At 39.3% G+C, this 20,000-nt stretch overlaps 1 protein-coding gene across 1 annotated transcript in view; it reads left to right on the top strand.

Annotated features, from left to right (window-relative positions):
* The first annotated feature begins 5,516 nt into the window (after window positions 1-5,516).
* LOC138010119 (MORN repeat-containing protein 5-like) overlaps window positions 5,517-20,000 on the top strand; it is a 51,400-nt gene continuing 36,916 nt past the window's right edge. The window contains exon 1 of the mRNA XM_068857074.1: window positions 5,517-5,539. The gene's annotated coding sequence lies outside the window, so the exon portion shown is untranslated. The remainder of the gene's footprint in view (window positions 5,540-20,000) is intronic.

Below are 20,000 nucleotides of genomic sequence, written 5' to 3'. Positions count from 1 at the left end.
TGGTTACTTTCCATACACGCCCCAACAAGCTTCTAGCCGTAAATATTACGGTGTATTAGTAAAGGTCTTGGAGTTTCCTTTTGAGAATTACTATCATTTAGAACCAAAATTCTCATTCTCTTGGTCGACTCCGTCTCGTCGTATCACAACCTCCTTCCTTGGGCTTTCATCTCTCCACCACAGAGGGAGCTAGGAAAGAAAAAGACCCTGGTTCAGGCTGGTCACGCGCCTTCTAAAAAGTGGGAGGTGACAACAAATATGACACATCTTGCTTGTGTCACAGTGTATCAATCGCTAGCGGAAAGTCAAATCCAGAAATACCGAAAAAAATCTACGCAGCGTCAACCCGTAAGGCATCGAGCTGTAGGCTTTGCAAATCTACGGTAGATACTGATTACTGCAAAAATTTGTACAAAGAAGCAAATCGAGCGAATCGAATTGTTGCCGCACTTACTGCGTAGATTTACATTCCAATGGAGCGTTTTCATTCACGTGACCAGCAGCCATATTGGATTACTGAAACAAAAGAAAGCATTTGCATAAGAATAGAGTTCAGCTCTCGGAGGATTTGTTTGGTACACCATTATGGTCGCCATTCCTTTGTTTTAGAACACCAACATGGCAGCCGTGACGTCATGTGAAAACGCTCTATAGCTGCTCTCCGAAATCGAACATCGACGATTGCTGAAAAACATGGTGACTCATCTACCCAAGCCAAAATACCAAATACCAGCGGCAAGAATATCCGGGAAAGCGGAGACCCCTCCCATGGTGGAAAATATGTCACTAAGACATCCAGAAATACCAAAAGAAAAAATCTGCGCAGCGTCAACCAGTAAGGCATCGAGCTGTAGGCTTTGCAAATGTGTATTAGATTGTGATCACTGCATCGTTACCGTCTAAACCGTACAAGACATTTACGGAAAAAAATCCGCAACAAATTGAATTGTTGCCGCACTTACTGCGTACAATGACATTCCAATAGCTGCTCTCCGAAATCGAACATCGAAGATTGCCGAAAAACATGGCGACTGATCTACTTAAGACAAGCCTCGTTTTGGCTGTGACAAATACCAGCGGCGACAATATCCGGGAAAGCGGGGACCCCTCTCATGGTGGAAAATATGTCAATAAGACACGTGACCAGGATCTTTCTTCCCTCGCTGGGGTGGGGAGATGAAATTCCTGTCACGGAGAGGCGAGAAGGGGCGGCTTGACCCTTGCTGCTGTATACTCGATAGTAAAAGCAATTCATTCGCTTTATCGTTTTGTCCTCCAAATCAACCAAGCATATGGCACATTTAAATAAGAAGAAAGATATAAGCTTAAACACTTGTACTAGCACACAATAAGGGCTTGTCTCTGCCACAAGTCCCATATTGGTTTCCAGATAGATAGACCGAAGACTCTTAGGTTATCTTGTGTACTTTATTTGTCCCTCTTCATTGTACAGGGTCGATCGATAGCTTGCAAACTTGCTTCAGTTCTCTCTTTGTACTATTAAAGAATGCGAAGAGTGAATTTCTTTACAAAGGCTGCTCTAAAATCTCAAAACGGCTATTGTGAGACATGACGTCATCCACGTCCGTGGTTTTTCTCAAATGAATTTAATGGTTTCTCTCTTGTGCTTAATTTAAAGATCTCGAGATGCAATAGATATAGATTTTCTGGGCTAGTAATAAAAGTTACGACTGCAGATTTTTTCCAGTTAAATTCATAGATTTTTTATTAATTATTTATTTTTGCTTCCGCAAACGAGGAAGCGTTGTTGCGAAAGCAAATCTTTTCCTGTTTGCGGCCCAAGGAAACATTTGTTTTGGAAGAAAAAAAATGCTTTCCATTTTGCTTCCCGGGAAGCAGAAATGTTACTGAATTTGTTCAGAAATATTTTGCTTCCTCAGCAAATGTTTCCTTGTTTTCACGCTGAGGGAACATTTCGGGAATCACAACTACATTCGATGAGTCACGTGACCAAAAAAGAATTGGCCAAACTCGGCCGGAGAGTCTACCCTTTTTAACCTGAAAACTATCATGCCTACAGTGCATAAACAGTCTAAAATGGAAAATCTCTAGCATGGATTTAAAAAAATATATTATTGAGCAAAGTTATTCCCTCTTCCTTGCATACGAAACCCGTCCCCGCAGTGCGAGAAGCAGTCAAAACTGTGCTATCTTGTCAATCATTTTCCCTTTCACCGGAAACGGTGCCGCTTCTGTGCGCAAACGACGTTGTTGTCGATCTACCCTGTCGAAAGGACGCCACGAAAGTCTTTTTCCTCGAAGTTAACACAAATAAATACAATTAACAATACAGTTTTGACTTAATTTTCCTTACACTTGAGAGTATCATACTGAATTCGTCTTAAAAGAGTTGGAAAGAGCGAAAATAACAGCCTAAGCATAACATGTTCAGCTGACTTTCGAATCGCCGATGGGCGGCAATCCAGTTTTGGCGCCAAAGTTTGTTTAGAGATTGACAACAATTGACGTGACGTCGGATAGCACATTTTTCCCGCCCGCTGAATTCTGACTGGTCAATTTAAATTTCAGCAACTCTCGCCGTATGCATGGTTAAGCCTCATTTTGATAAATGTTCTCATACATTTTCTCTGGTTTTTGTTCAAACGGCAATCTTATGCCACAGATTGTGAACAATGACAATATGGTTCCGTTCGGATGAAATATCACTTCTCTGCTTTGTTTCTTTTCCTTAGAGTTTTCAGATCTTTTTTCGTTGAAACGCCCTGTTGGTGACTGCCACTAGATGAGCATGCGCTATGTGACTGAGGTGATCTCGGGTATTTATTTTAAATCCCTCCTTATAAGCATTTCGCATGGCCTGAAAATTGTCTCTTGACTTTATACAGTCCTTAGCAACGACTGTTTTTCCGACTGTTTTGGATGTAGGGTGAGATGATTCTCAATACACCACTTGTAAAATCTTGTATATTAAGGCACTATTAGTAGCTATAGAGAGGTGGTTACAGATTCACCAGTAACAAAAAGAAAAATGCCTCTGAAGTTTGACGTCGTTAAATCCACTCCATTCTTAAGATACAAAGGGAATTGTGACACCCGAAAATGACCCGTAAAGTCTCGGGACTTTCGAGAAACAGGCCCCTGGTCTGCAGACTCGCCGGTACATTAAAGGTTGTGCCTGCGCATAAGTGTTCTCTCGCCTGCATGTAAGACCGTCGTGGCTAATGTTATCGCTGTTGGTAGGTCGCTTCTAAAGAGTGCAAATAACGTGCTAGCCCCTAGTCGATTGAGTTTTTTATGTTAAATTATTACTGTTTTATTCATTGCCCTGAAAAGCCCCTAGGGAGAGTGATCATTTAGCATGTATGTGTGTATCGCTTTGTTATTTCTTTAGAATGATACAATTGACAAGCCACTGTTTCTGTCATGATCAGGGTCTTTTCTTCATTTGTTAATACAACACGAAAAACGCCACGGAAAAAGGTCGAAAATCAGAACAATCTACTTGACTAACACTAAATTTCGTTTTGACCCGAGAGTTACTAGACCGTCACAGACCATCCGATCGAGGTTTCGACTAAAGAGCGCTCTCCTTTTTCATTCGGACCCTGACAGTTTTCAAAAAAGCAAAACGTTACACGAGCCCAACGTAGACGTCGCAACACGATTTCCCATCGTTGTCGCCCTCAGTCCTATTCATCAAATCCTTACCGTACCATAATCCTAATTCTTCAGACCTTTGGAGAAAACAAACAGCACGATCTCGAGAGAAAAGGCGTCGTATTCCTGAAGAATGGCCCATTTGTTGCCGTTATACATGAATTGGCTCGATGGGAGGATGTGGTTTGAGGAATTTGTGATGACGAAGTTGACGTTTTCTTTTAGGCTAGTATAGGTACTTCAACCCCAATAAGACCAAACCTCTTTTGGCACACGTGACATAGCCGTCAAAATGGACCAGTTTAATGAAAGCACACCTGCCGCCAGTTGGAACAAAAACTTGCCAAACTGGCCACCTTTGCACCAAAATGCACTGGAGCAGTATTCATCTTGATCCATGGGTCTACAATGAAATAAGAAAAAACAATTAGAAAGTAAAGGAAAATAAACATTTTCCCATAAGTGAGAAATCTTCGAAGAACTCGAATTTCGTGTTTTTCTCAGTTTGCTGAAATAAATTGTTGCAAAACAAAAAGATCGATGTCGCAAAAATTAATGAGAGCTGCTAATAAAATCAACGAACAAGGTATTTTTAAAATTTATAAACACTGAACAAGAAACAACAGTCAAAAAGAACTCCGAGATTTAACGCATTTGATCTCAGCTCTCAAAATTAATAGACTTTCGATATCGTTTTAATCTTTACGAAGAGGCAAATTTATGTAATGTACTAATCCTCTCAGTTGTGTCTGTTTTTCTTTCGTTTTCAGTTGTGCTTTGCCATATTCAAATCGTTCAGTTGGAATCTTAATGCCGTGGAATAAGTTGGCCGTAACAGTTTTTGCAACAATTGCTTGTAATCTCGCGATCTGATTGGCTAATTTGCCGTTGTCGACAAGAGTCTAGACAACGCTGTACGCGTCGTGCTGGCGTCAATTTGTCACGCAATGTAATAGCCAATCAGGAAAGCCCATTTTGGGAAATAAACCAATCATATTGCGAGACAGTTATAGACAATGCTTGCTCTTTCTTTGGGTCATGATTTTGGTCACGTTGTTAAAGAAAAACTTGCTTTGGCGTTGAATGTTGTGGTAAAACACAAATCGAAGGTTGTTCAGCGTTGTCTGTACTCTTATCGACAACGATATTCGTCATCACAGTGGTCAAATTGTCTTGTGGACTCACGAGGCGCACAACATTTTGACCACTGTGATGACGAATATCGTTGTCGATAACAATACAGACAAAGCTGAACCACTTTCGATTTGTTAAAATTAAGGGGAACAAACTGAATTAGCCCTGAATTAAGCCACACTACAACAGCCTGACCACTCAACCATTCAGCAAATGAGAAATGGTCAAACTATTACCTACTTCTCTTTTCAATTTCCTCGATCAATTCTTTCTTCGCGGTTTGTTTGGAATTATTTTTTTTATCATCGATCTGAGTTCAGTCAGGCCTACTCCCTAATTAATTGCACAGCTGCTGTGCCAGACTTTTGCATCACTGTTCGGTTTCTGATCAACGTTGGTGCTTCCATTCCACTGTGATATATTTATAGCCGAAGCACACAGTCAAATGCGTATGAGGGTAAACAAAGTTGTATTCATTCTGGCGTGAAGAGAACTGATTTTGCCTTACAAAGAAACTCTTGGAAACTGAATCAAAGATTAGTTTTCTGAAGATGCAAGGCTTCTATAGGTTCAAATATTGGAATCTTTTAGTAGTCCCTCAGGTTTACTTAGCTTCTGGGGACAACTTTTAATTTACGTGTATAATCAATAAATAACAGATATTTTTTTTCTTTGCTCACAAAAACAAATTATTCAAATATCGCGAGAAAGGTGAGTGGCAACGTTCAAGTTTTACTGAAAATGTTGACAGACAGTGGTTTGAAAGGTTTGGAAAACATTTCAATGCTCCGATAATTTTTAATGCCAGATAATCTTATGACTAAACAATAACGTGTGCATAAAAATCGTCCTAAGATCGTCATAACGCATAATTGGTAAGTCTGATTGTCTCGACGTATAAAACTTTCTAAATAAAATGTTTGATAGGAAGAATTTAAAAAACGAACAGACCTTTGGGCATTGGGAAGTTGGGAACGGTATTCCACAGGAAATTTGAACAAATAGAAGGCATCTGTTCAACATTCTGCAGAGTTTACCATCGCAATTGTAATATTAAGTGATTTGGTTAGTAAGTACGTGCTGGGCTATAATTTTTCAAGAGGGAGGACAAATAGACTGGCCAGCCTCCGTGGAGAGTTTTAAAAGTGATAACTAGAACTCTGAACATTATCCTTGGCTTAAGTTGCTGCCAGTGTAACTCCTGATGTTCCGGGGTAACTTACTCAGGTTGTATTTTAAGATTAGGGTTTAAGTGCGTAACCAACCTTGTTCCCAGGGTCTGCCTCAGAGAAGAGAGACTCTGAGAACGTGGTTGCTACGTAACATGGTCTCGTGCATGGAATTTAATTAAGTGGTGGTTTTTGTTCATGACTAAATGTTTTGGGAAGTGTCAACTTCATCAGAAAAATTGTGACTGTTGTTTTCTGAAAAGAACAAAATCATGCATTGCATGGGAACAAACTATGTGGGTGACCGCCTGAACGGAAGATAAAAAGCACACGAACAAACATTAAAGGACTTTGGAAGATAATGAAGGATGAAACAGAGGGTTGTTCAATTGGATATCCCAATATTTTCACGACAATCTTAATTCGCTTAGCGACGCTCAATGTTTGACTGTTGTCCAACCGAATTTATGACTTTTAATCGATGAGAAGCTAACGCAAAATCAACAGCGAATTTAGCGCGCGCATTTTCCAAAGCCTTGAGCAGATTACATGTGATGATGTCGAGTTCTGAATCAAAGTGGTTTTTTTTTTTTTTTGCACTTTTTTCGATGAAACTGATAGTTTATTTTCGTTTTAACGCAGCTTAGGGTGGCTTCAGTCGAGTGTGAAAAATACAATTAGATATTACGTTTGTGATTGGCTCAAATTTCAAGCAATGAGAACAAAATCAATCGCGACTTTCAAGCGTACATTTTCCCGCTTTTTGAAAAAGTCACAAGTCACGTCGGATGGTTTCGAGTTATGATTGGCTTTTTGAGTTGTTAGCAGCGTTTTGTGTTCCGTGCAAACACAAGGAAAAAGATGAACAGCTCATGTATTTGTGGTTTTTTTGTACGTTAAACTTTGCTTTTTTAACAATGGACGATTCAAAAGCCACATTTGAGATTCCCAGTCACTTCAGAAGTGAATACCTATCAGGTTTTAAAGACGACATGCAAGGGTGTCATAATTTCACTGTCGGTAGGTCGCTTCTAAGACTGCAAATAACCTGTTTGCCTCCGGCCGGTTGGGCTTTTCAGTTAGATCATTACTGTTTGTTTCATTTCCCTGAAATTAAAAGCCCCTAGGGAGAGTGGTCAGTTAGCATTTATGTGTGTATCGCTTTCGTCATTCTTAAGAATAATACAATTGACAATCTACCGTTTCTGTCGAGGCCTTTTATTTGTTTGTCATTGAAACAAGAAAAACACCAAGGAAAAAGATCTCCGATTTCATTCCGACCCTGACAGTTTTGCAAACACGAAGGGTTACACGAGCCGAGCGTATACGTCGCAACAAGATTTTCCGTCGTTGTCGCCCTCACTGCTATTCATCAAATCTTCACCGTACCACAATCGCAATTCTTGACCTTTCACCACCACCGACGGGTTTGAGAAAACAGACAGCACGATCTCGGGAGAGAACGAGTTGTACCCTTGAAGACTGGACCACTTGGTGCTGTGATGCATGAATTGGCTCGGTGGGAGCAGGATGTGGTTTGCGGAATTTGTGATGACAATGTTGACCTTTTCTTTCAGGCTGCCGTGATAGGTACTGCAACCCCAATAAGACCAAAACCTCTTATCGTTTTTGTCACACGTCACATAGCCGTAAAAATGGACCAGTTTAATGGAAGCCAACCTTCCACCAGTTGGAACAAAAAACTTGCCAAACTGATCACTTTTTGCACCAAAACACACCGGGGCAGTATTCATCCTGATCCATGGGTCTACAAATTTAAAGGAAAATGCGAAAGTTAGAAAGGCAAGGAATCTAAACATTTTACTATAAATGAGAACTTTTCGAAGAACTCGAAATTTCGTGATTTTCTCAGTTTGCTGAAATTAATTGTTGCTAAAAAGAAGATCGAGTTCGCAAAAATTAACGAGAGCTGCTAATAAAATTAATAAACAAGTTATTCAAGGGAAGCTTTGATCATCGCAGTTATGAACGCAATTTTAGCAATTGCGCATAGAAGCATGAAACTTTTCTGGACTTCAACGCGGGTTTAAACTCGTCACCTCGCTATACCTGTGCGACTAAATTTCATATCCGCAGTTCAATATATGATTCACTTCATGTATCATTTCATCGTTGAAACAAAGTATTTTTAGAATTAAGATACATGCAGTGAACAAGAAGAAACATTCAAAAAGAATTCCGAGATTTAACGCATTTGATTTCAGCTCTCAAAATCAAAAGAGTTTCGATCTCGTTTTATCTATTCGAAAAGGCGAATTTATTTAATGTGTTATTCCTCTCAGTTATCGCTGTTTTTTTCCTTTCGTTTTTAGGCTTTGCCCTATTCAAATTGTTCAGTTGGAATCTTAATTCCGCGGAATAAGTTGGCGATGACAGTAATAAATTATGGAGAAAGTGAATTAGCCCTGGGTTAAGCCAGAACATCCAACCATTCATCTCAATATTGAGTTCCACCAATTGGGTATTAGTAATTCATGAGAAGTGGTCAACAGTGCAATCTACCTTTGCTGTCTTTCTTTTCAATTTCCTCAGTTAATTCTTTCTTCATGGTTTGGAATTCTTGTTTTATCATCGATTTGAGTTCAGTCAGGCCTACTCCCAAATTGCACAGCTGCTGCACAAAAACTTTTGCATCACTGTTCGGTTTCTGGTTAACGTTGGTGCCTCCATTCCCCTGCGATACATTCGCAGCCGAAGCACACAGACAAACGTTTATGAAGATAAACAAAGTTGTCTTCATTCTGGCGTAAAGAGAACTGATTTTAGCTTACAAGGAAACTCGGAAACCGGATCAACGCTTTGTTTGCTGAAAATACATATACAAGGCTTCTTTAGATTCAAATGATGCAATCTCTTAGTAGTCACTCAGGTTTAGTTAGCTACTGCGATCTACTCTTTCGTGTATAAACAAGAACTAAACGTTAACTTTTATTATTCTTTGCCGACAGAAACAAATTACTGATTCAAATATTGCGAGAACTATAACAGACAACGTTTTGCGTAAAATGTTGACAAACAATGGTTTAAATGCTTTGGAAGATTTTTTTCTAGTGCTAAGATAATTTTATCAAGATTATTTTATAAATACCAAGAATAATCATAATGTTTTCGAGCGCATTAAATTTAAGAATTTCAATACTAACGCTTATACATAAATTAAAACATCAAAATTATTGATTGTCATGAAACATAGGTAAGTCGATTGTCTCGACGTACAAAATTTTCCAAATAAAAATGTTGAAGTAAGGCAATATTAACAAACGAACAGGCGTTCGGGGAGTTGGGAAAGGTATTCCACAAGGAATATGCACAAAAAGTTTAGAGTTAACCGTCGGAATTGTAACAAGTGATTTGAAGGATGAAGGCAGCTTACAAGTATATGCGTTGCAAGAGGGAAGACAAATAGACTGGCCAGCTTCCGTGGATACTTTTAAAAGTAAAAACTTTGAACTTTATTGTGTCAGTGTATCAATCGCTAGCCGAATGTGGAATCCAGAAATACCGAAAAAAAATCTACGCAGCGTCAACCAGTAAGGCATCGAGCTGTAGGCTTTGCAAATCTGTGGTAGATTCTGATCACTGCACAAATTTGTTCAAAGAAGCAAATCGATCGTTACAGTCCAAATCGTAGAAGACATTTACGATAAAAAATCTGCAACGAATCGAATTATTGCCGCTCTTACTGCGTAGATTTACATTCCAAAAGCTGCTCTCCGAAATCGAACATCGAAGATTGCTGAAAAACATGGCGGCTGATCTACTTAAGCCAAGGCTCGTTTTGGCTGTGACAAATACCAGCGGCGACAATATCCGGGAAAGCGGATGGTGGAAAACATGTCAATAAGACACGTGACCCCTGGGAACGAAGTTGATCCTATCACGAAGAGGCGAGAAGTAGCAGCTTGAGGGTCTATCACCCCTTGCTGCTGTATACTCGATAGCTAAAGCAATTCATTCGCTTTATCGTTTTGTCCTCCAAATCAACCAAGCATCTGGTACATTTGAATAAGAAGAAAGATATAAGCTTAAACATTTGTACTAGCACACAATGAGGGCTTGTCTCTGCCACAAGTTCCATATTGGTTTCGAGATAAACCGGAGACTCTTAGCTTTATCTTGTGTACTTTATATGTCCCTCTTCATTGTGCAGGGTCGATCGATAGCTTGCAAACTTGCTTCAGTTCTCTCTTTGTACTATCAACGAATTCGAAGAGTGAATTACTTTAAAATCTTAAAACGGCTATTCTGAGACATGACGTTATCCTCTTCCGTGGTTTTTCTCATCTAAATTTAATAGTTTCTCTCCTGTGCTAAATTTAATAAAGATCTCGAGATGTAATAGATATAGATTTCTGGGGTAGTAATATGTACTTATTGACTGAGAGGGAGGGCCGGACGGGAAAATATTTGGCCCGAGGTCATGGCGAACGGACCTGCGCTCGGTCCGTACGCCATGACCTCGGGCCAAATATTTTCCCGTCCGGCCCGACCTAACTCATCAATAAGCATTTTATCATATGACCACCGCCCTTTTCCTTTTTTTTTTTTTTTTTTTTTCTTTCCGGGTAACAAAATTCGGAATGTCCACTTACGTCGCTCATTTTGACTGAAAAGTCGGGATTTATATAGCAAAAAAGTTGTTTTAGTTCGCATCTCGCGCGGTTTCATTGCAAAACTATTGAGAAAATCCCCGTATGAGGGCCGTACGCGATCCTAGCAGTGCGGACGGCTTTTTCCGGCCCTGCTCGCGCCATCGCGTACGGCCCTCATACGGGGATTTTCTCAATAGTTTTGCAATGAAAGCGCGCGTGGGGACGTACGGGTCATATGATAATAAAAGTTACGACTGCAGATTTTTTCCAGTAATATTCATAGATTTTAATTTTTTATTTATTTTTAACTCCATGAATTAAAATTTTAACTCCATCAATAAAAATTTTAAATCCCTCTTTATAAGCATTTTGCATGGCCTGAAAATTGCTCTTGACTTTATACAGTCCTTAGCAACGACTGTTTTTCCGACTGTTCTGGATGTAGGGTAAGATGGTTCTCAACACACCACTTGTAAAATCTTGTATAAGGCACTATAAGAGCTGTTACAGATTCGCCAGTAACAAAAAGAAAAATGACTGTGAAGTTTGATGACTTAAATACTCTCCGTTCTTGAGATAAAAAAGGAATTGTGACATCCCAAAATGGCCCTTAAACTTTCGGGACTTTCGAGAAACAGGCCATTTATCAGGGTCATTTAGCATGTATGTGTGTATCACTTTGTTATTTCTTAAGAATGATGGTCCAGTCTTCAGGGGTACGACGCCTTTTCTCCGGAGATCGTGCTGTCTGTTTTTTTCCCAACCGGTTGGCAGTGGTGAAAGGTCTGAAGAATTAGGATTATGGTACGGTGAGGATTTGATGAATAGGACTGAGGGCGACAACGATGGGAAATGGTGTTGCGACGTCCACGTTGGGCTCGTGCAACGCTTTGCTTTTTTGAAAACTGTCAGGGTCAGAATGAAAAAAGGAGAGCGCCCTTTAGTCGAACCTCGATCGAATGGTCTGTGACGGTTTCGTAACTCTCGGGTCAAAACGAAATTTAGTCTTAGTCAAGTAGATTGTTTTGATTTTCAACCTTTTTCCATGGCGTTTATCTTGTTGTGATGAAAAATTTAATGAAGAAAAGACCTTGATCATGACAGAAACAGTGGCTTGCCAATTGTATACTCGTTGACGTTATGCATGAATTGGCTCGATGGGAGCAGGATGTGGTTTGAGTAATTTGTGATGACGAAGTTGACCTTTTCTTTCAGGCTAGTATAGGTACTGCAACCCCAATAAGACCAAACCTCTTTTGGCACACGTGACATAGCCGTAAAAATGAACCAGTTTAACGAAAGCCAACCCGCTGCCAGTTGGAGCAAAAACTTGCCAAACTGGTCACCATTTGCACCAAAATACACTGGAGCAGCATTCATCTTGATCCATGGGTCTACAATGAAATAAGAAAAAACAATTAGAAAGGAAAGGAAACTAATTTTTTTCCTATAGGTGAGAAATCTTCGAAGAACTCGAATTTCGTGTTTTTCTCAGTTTGCTGAAATAAATTGTTGCAAAACAAAAAGATCGATGCCGCAAAAATTTATGAGAGCTGCTAATAAAATCTACGAACAAGGTTTTGTTAAAATTTATAAACACTGTGCAAGAAAAAACAGTCAAAAAGAACTCCGAGATTTAATGCATTTGATTTGAGCTCTCAAAATCAATATACTTTCGATATCGTTTTAATCTTTACGAAAAGGCAAATTTATGTAATGTACTAATTCTCTCAGTTGTGTCTGTTTTTCTTTCGTATTCAGTTGTGCTTTGCCATATTCAAATCGTTCAGTTGGAATCTTAATGCCGTGGAATAAGTTGCCCGTAACAGTTTTTACCACAATTGCTTGTAATCTCGCGATCTGATTGGCTAATTTGCCGTTGTCGACAAGAGTCTAGACAACGCTGTATGCGTCATGCTGGCGTCAATTTGTCACGCAATGTAATAACCAATCACGAAAGCCCATTTTGGGAAATAAACCAGTCATAATGCGAGAAAGTTATAGACAACGCTTGCTGTTTCTTTGCGTCATGATTTTGGTCACGCTCGGAAATAAAAACTATCTTTGGCGTTGAATATTGTGGAAAAAAGCAAATCGAAGGTTGTTGAGCGTTGTCTGTACTCTTATCAACAACGATATTCGTCATCACCGTGGTCAAAATTTGTTGTGGACTCACGAGGCGCACAACATTTTGACCACTGTGATGACGAATATCGTTGTCGATAAGAGTACAGACAAAGCTGAACCACTTTCGATTTGTTAAAATTAAGGGAGAAGAAACTGAATTATAACATAACTTGGATAAAACGCGCATTCTGATTGGCCAATTGGTCATTTACCATTTGCCCATGGGTGCTCGCTTGCTGACGACAGCTGACGTGCGATCTAACTTTCCAAGGCCATGGAACACCAGAACACCAGAACACTCCGGAACGCCCTGGAAGTTAGGGTTAGCCCTCAATTTGGCTAATCCTAGGCCTAAAAACCAACTTAAAGTGCCCCTGTGATCAAAAAAACCACTTCCTTTTTTCCTTCAGATTTTGAAAGTGTGTTTGCTTAAACTTGTGAGCCTTTGACGTCATTTTCTCCTCGATCCAGCTCTCTCAAGAACATAATGTTAGTAATGGCGGACCATTAAATAGGAAAATTACAGTTAAAATAAAGAGGTGTCTTTTTGAAATCGAGGCTTAAAACGTGGGTCACTTAGTGTTTTGTTAACATAGTTTTGAAATCCAAAGAAAAATATGAATTGATTTTTTGGTCACAGGGGCACTTTAAGGCCCAGCTAGGCCTAGGGTTAGCCAAATTGAGGGTTTTGGGTTACTTCCAGGGTGTTCCGGAGTGTTCCGGTGTTTCGGGGTGTTCCGGTGTTCCGGAGTGTTCCGGTGTTCCGGGGTGTTCCGGTGTACCGGTGTTCCTGGTTTTAGTACATGCCCTTTCCAAGATTGTGGAAAGAAGAAAATACCGCCACTAGCGCATCAGTCCTAATTTTCCAAGACATGCATATTTTCCTCCTCTTAGAATAGGGGTGATCCTTTACAGAGCTTAAAATAGAAAGACATAGCCCTAAATGGGTAAATGGTTTTTTTGGAATGTCGATTTTCTTTTTGAGATTTATTTCATCGGCCATTTGAGCTGAAATAATGTAAAGTCGTTTTTTGGGCTTGGAAAAGTCGCGCTGTTTGTTCAACAGAGGCGAAGCATGTGCAAAGACAGCCTGTTTGTGTCGACGCTCGCAAGAAAATCGAAATGTTTTCTCTCCTAAGAGGAAATTATCGTTGATTCCAACAAAATCTTTGACTGGGAAAACTGCTTGTTGATCATTTTGTCTTGTTAATTCATAGAACTGTTGACTTTATTAATTAGAAAGCAAAGTTGTGTTGACATCGACTATTGACCAAACTTGATTTATTCAAAAACACTGCGGCGAAACACGCAGGAGTGGTGTTAACGATTATGTTATAAAACAAACGGTAAACGGCTCAGCGTGCACTATTGAGTTATCGTGCACTTGGCAGTTTGCTAAGCACTCAAGAAGCTAGAGTTGCTATCGGCTAACGCCTCGAGCGACTCTTACGCTTCTTTCGTGCTTAGCAACCTCTCGCGTGCACCATACTGAACTCAATAGTGCACGCTGAGCCGTTTACCATTTGTTAATTAGCCCTGAATTAAGCCACACTACGACCGACTGACCATTTAACCATTCAGCGCGATTGAGAGTCCCACCAATTGGGTATTTGAAAATCATTGAGAAATTGTCAAAACTAGTATCTACCTCTCTTTTCAATTTCCTCGATCAATTCTTTCTTCGCGGTTTGTTTGGAATTCTTTTTTTTTTTTATATCATCGATCTGCGTTCAGTAAGGCCTGCTCCCGAATTGCACAGCTGCTGCACCAAACTCTTCCATCACTATTCGGTTTCTGGTTAACGTTGGTGCCTCCGTTTCCCTGAGTTATATTCGCAGCCGAAGCATACAGACAAATGCGTATGAGGGTAAACAAAGTTGTCTTCATTCTGGGGTGAAGAGAACTGATTTTGCCTTACAAGGAAACTCTTGGAAACTGAATCAAAGCTTAGTTTGCTGAAGATGCAAGGCTTCTATAGGTTCAAATGTTGCAATCTTTTAGTAGTCCTTCAGGTTTACTTAGCTTTTGGGAACAACTTATACGTGTATAATCAGTAACTAAAAGTTATTTTTTTTCTTTGCTGACAAAAACAAATTATTCAAATATCGCAAGAATGGTGAGTGACAACGTTTTACTTAAAATGTTGACAGACAGTGGTTTGAAAGGTTTCGAAGACAATGCTCGGATAATTGTTAATGCCAGATAGTCTTATGACTAAACAATAACGTTTACATAAAAATCGTCCTAAGATCGTCATAACGCATAATTGGTAAGTCGATTGTCTCGACGTATAAAACTCTCCAAATAAAATGTTTGATAGAAAGAATTTAAAAAACGAACAGACCTTTGGGCTTTGGGAAGTTGGGAACGGTATTCCATAAGAAATGTGAACAAAAAGAAGAGCCTGTTCATCGTATGCTGCAGACTTTACCGTCGGAATTGTAATATAAAGTGATTTGGAGGATGAAGGCGGGCAAGTACGTGCTGGGCTATTATTTTTCAAGAGGGAGGACAAATAGACTGGCCAGCCTCCGTGGAGAGTTTTAAAGTGACGACTAGAATTTTGAACATTATCCTTGGCTTAAGTTGCTGCCAGTGTAACTCCAGATGTTCCGTGGTAACGTGCTCATATTGTATTTCAACTTCATCGGAAAAACTGCGCTTGTTGTTTTCTGAAAAGGACAAAATCATGCATTGCATGGGAACAAAGTATGTGGGTGACCGCCTTAACGGAAGGTAAGAAGCACAAGAACAAACATTAAAGGCCTTTGAAGACCAACTGGAAGATAATGCAAGGAAGCTCCGGATGAAACACAGAGGGTTGTTCGATTGGGTATCCCAATATTTTCACGATAATCTTATTTCGCTCAGCTACGCTCAATGTTTGACTGTTTGCCCAACCGAATTATGACTTTTAATCGATGAGAAGCTATTTAATGCAAAATCAACAGCGAATTTAGCGCGCGCACTTTCCAAAGCCTTGAATTGAGCAGGTTATATGTGATGATATTGATTTCTGAATCAATTTTTTTTTTTTTTGCACTTTTTTCGATTAAACTGATTGTTTATTTTTGTTTTAACGCAGCTTAGCGTGGTTTCAATCGAGTGTGAAAAACACAATTATATATTACGTTTGTGATTGGCTCAAATTTCAAGCAATGAGAACATAAACCAATCGCGACTTGCAAGCGTACATTTTCCCGCGCTTTCAGAAATTCGCAAGTCACGTGGGATGGTTAGGAGTCATGATTGGCTTATTGAGTTGTTTGCGGCGTTTTTGCGTTCCGTGCATACACAGGGAACAGCTCACGTATTAGTGGTTTGTTTGTTTGTTTGCTTTTTTAAGAATGGACGATTCAAAAGCCACTTTTGAAATTCTCAGTCACTTCAGAAGTGAATACCTAGGAGGTTTTAAAGACGACAGGTAAGGTTGTCATAATTTCACTGTTAGTGGGTCGCTTCAAGAGATTATGAAGGTAAGAGAAGTAATGCCTCTTATTATATGATCAGCTACGTGAGCGGTCAAGATGAACCAAACCGCGCGCTGTGATTGGCTACCCGAGCAGGCAAGATGATGATGATGATGATGATGATGATGATGATGATGATGATGATGATGATGATGATAATAATAATAATAATATCTTTATTTAAACTGAAAAGACCGATCAGCAAAATCAAAAGATTTGCAGGTATAAACCGGTGATCAGTAAAAATAGTACTCAGTATTGTAAAGAGATAAAAATGTATATAGATATTAAGATCATGGCCGGATAAAATTCATTGTCTGCAAGATACAGGTTTCAAACATATATCCTTGGAATTGCTTAACTGTCTAGTTTACAATGATACCAATTTGAACAATTTCCAATCTATCAAACCGTGTTAAATAATTTTGACAGATGCAGATATATTTAACTTGGTTGCATTGCGTTACTTGTCCATTTTAGTGCGCACTTTCCCATTGGTTCTCATCGTCTACAAAATTCTGTCGCTTAAAAAACTCGTTTCTGTCAAGATACAGTTTGCAATCATATATCATGGAAATCGGTTAACTGTGTAATTCACGCTGATACAAATTTTACGATTGTCCAATGTAGGAAACCGTGTTAAATAATTTTGAACGATGCAGGTATAATTAACATTCTTTCTTTGCAAATTGACTTCCATCCGATACCACAGGTTTAAGAATTTTTATCGCACTGTCTGTTCAAGTTTTCCTTTCATGTTTGGTACTGTTGTAAAGATCTCTCTGTCCACTTTCTGAATATCTAAGAATTACATGTAAGTCGTCATATTTTAATCCCGCAAAGAAAATCAAGAACGCGTTAACCAAGTCAGCGATATATGACTTGTTGACTGTAGTCTGCGAATTGCCAATGTTTACAAAATTCTGTCGCTTATAAAACTCGATCCTTTAGAGATACAGGTTTCAAACAACTATAACTGAAATCGCTTAACTGTCTAGTTTTCAATGATACCACATTCAAGGATGTGCCATATACGAAACCGTGTTAATAATTTTTAAAGAGACAGCTATATTTAACATACATGCTTTGCAAAACGACTTGAATCCGACAACACGGGTTCAAAAAATTTTATCGAACGCTTGATTCAAGTTTTCCTTTCATGTTTCCAAAATCAGCTTATGATTCTTTTTCGATTTACGTTTTCCTACTACGCTCACTTCCTTGAAGTCACGTTTGTCCACAAAATGTATATACGCGTATTTCTCAACATCCTCCGCCATTTTTGTTTCATCATAAATCGCGAACGACGCGAATTCGCTGAGCTGTGACATTGGGAAAAATGGGGACATGTGAGTGGCTATCAATTAACCCTCGTGGGAATACCGGATCTCGCAGGCAGTCTAAAAATAACTTCAGAGGGATTTCGATGAGAAGAGGGCCAATATGAGGGATTACTTCTCTTACCTTCTTAATCTCTTGGTCGCTTCTAAAGAGTACAAATAACCTGTTTGAGTTCTTCAATTAGATAATTACTGTTTGCTTCATTGCCCTGAAAAGCCCCGCTTTGTTATTCTTAAGAATAATACAATTGACAATATGCCGTTTCTGTCGGGGCCTTTTATTTATTTGTCATTGAAACAAGAAAATCACCAAGGAAAAGATCTCGATTTCATTCCGACCCTGACAGTTTTGAAAACGCGAAGCGTTACACGAGCCGAGCGTATACGTCGCAACAAGATTTTCCGTCGTTGTCGCTCTCATTGCTATTCACCAAATCTTCACCGTACCACAATCGCAATTCTTGACCTTTCACCACCGCCGACGGGTTGGAGAAAACAGACAGCACGATCTCGGGAGAGAACGAGTTGTACCCTTGAAGACTGGACCACTTGCTGCTGCCATCCATGAATTGGCTCGATGGGAGCAGGATGTGGTTTGCGGAATTTGTGATGACAATGTTGACCTTTTCTTTCAGGCTGCCGTGATAGGTACTGCAACCCCAATAAGACCAATACCTCTTAACGCTTTTTTGACACGTCACATAGCCGTAAAAATGGACCAGTTTAATGGAAGCCAACCATCCGCTAGCTAAAACAAAAAACTTGCCAAACTGATCACCTTTTGCACCAAAACACACCGGGGCAGTATTCATTTTGATCCATGGGTCTACAAATTGAAAGGAAAGTACGAAAATTAGAAAGGAAGGGACTAAACATTTTCAGAAGTGAGGAATTAAAGAACTCAAAGTTCGTGATTTTATTAGCTGACATAAATTGTTGCAAAACGAAAGATCGAGTTTTCAAAAATTAATGATATCGGGAAATAAAATGAACAAACAAGGTATTGTTAAAAATTTATAAACACTGAACAAGAAAAAACAACCAAAAAGAACTCCGAGATTTAACGCATTTGGTTTTATCTCTCAAAATCAAGACTTTCGTTCTAGTTTTAAAATTTAGAATGTGTCAAATTCACTTGGGCTTTGCTGTATTCAAATTGTTCGGAACAAGCTGGCGATAACAGTAATTGCTGGGAAACAACTGAATTAGCCCTTAATTAAGCCACACTAGAACAGACTGAACATTCAACACGATTGAGTCGCACCAATTGGGTATTTGATAATCGACGACAAATGGTCAACCTAGAAATCTACCTTTGCTCTCTTTCTTTCCAATTTCCTCTGTCAATTCTTTCTTCATGGTTTGGAATTCTTGTTTTATCATCGATCTGAGTTCAGTCAGGCCTACTCCTGCTGAGTTACACAACTGCTGCACCAAAACTTTTGCATCCGTGTTCGGTTTAATCTTTGGCTGGTTATCGTCGGTGCCTTGCGTCGATACATTCGCAGCCGAAGAGCACAGACAAATGCTTAGAAGGGTAAACAAAGTTGTCTTCATTCTGGCTTTGGGCCGGATCAACGCTTGGTTTGCTGAAGATACAAGGCTTCTTGAGAGTAAGATGATGCAATCTCTTAGGATTCTCTCAGGTTTAGTTAGCTGCAGGGAACAACTTTTACGTGTACTAACAAGAACAAAAGTTTTTTTTTTTCTTTGCCGATAAAACAAATTATTCAAATACCACGAGAACGGTGAGTGACAACGTTTTACTCAAATGTTGACAGACGGTCCGATAATTTTTATTTTCTAGATAACTTTATGCATACTACTACTACTACTACTACTACTACTGATAATAATAATAATAATAATAATAATAATAATAATAATGTTTTCGAGCGGTCATTACATATAAATATGCACACTGCAGATTGCAGATTGCGTTTAAAATGAAGACTGCATGTGGCCTGTTGTCTATATAGGGTCACGCAATGTTGGTCTCGTTTTTCTCCTACTACTAGTAGGCTACTAGGTTTATTTCCTAGCTTCTAAAAAAAATTATTACTATTTAGAATTTGTATTTGTTCTTTAATCTGAAGCATCCTGAAACATTTGGTGATATGCTTCACGGTTCACCTTAAAGAGCTTTAAAGGGAGTTCGAGTCATTTGATAGAAATATTTAAAGAAAAGTCAACAGTTGCTTTGCTCGCACGTGCTCCAACCTTTCCCCGTAGTTCAGCATGGCGGGATTTCTGCTAATACATCCAAGTTAAGACTGAGGCCTAAATTGTCGCATTGTTTAAAAGTCGTTCAGAAAATATGCGTTCCATTTACCGAAGTGACCGCAATCGCTCCCCCCCCCCCCCCCCACCAAAAAAAAAGCTGTTCTGTGAGTCTTTTTTTTTTGTAATGCACAATGTCATCAGGGTTGTCTGTCTGAGTGAGTGAGTGAGTGAGTGTACGATTGCGTGCATGAATAACTAAACTAATGAGGTCTTCAGTTATGATGT

This window comes from Montipora foliosa, chromosome 7, assembly GCF_036669935.1.
Source record: "Montipora foliosa isolate CH-2021 chromosome 7, ASM3666993v2, whole genome shotgun sequence".
NCBI lineage: Eukaryota > Metazoa > Cnidaria > Anthozoa > Scleractinia > Acroporidae > Montipora > Montipora foliosa.
The sequence above is the reverse complement of the archived record's forward strand: the minus strand, read 5'-3'. Positions and strand labels throughout refer to the sequence as shown.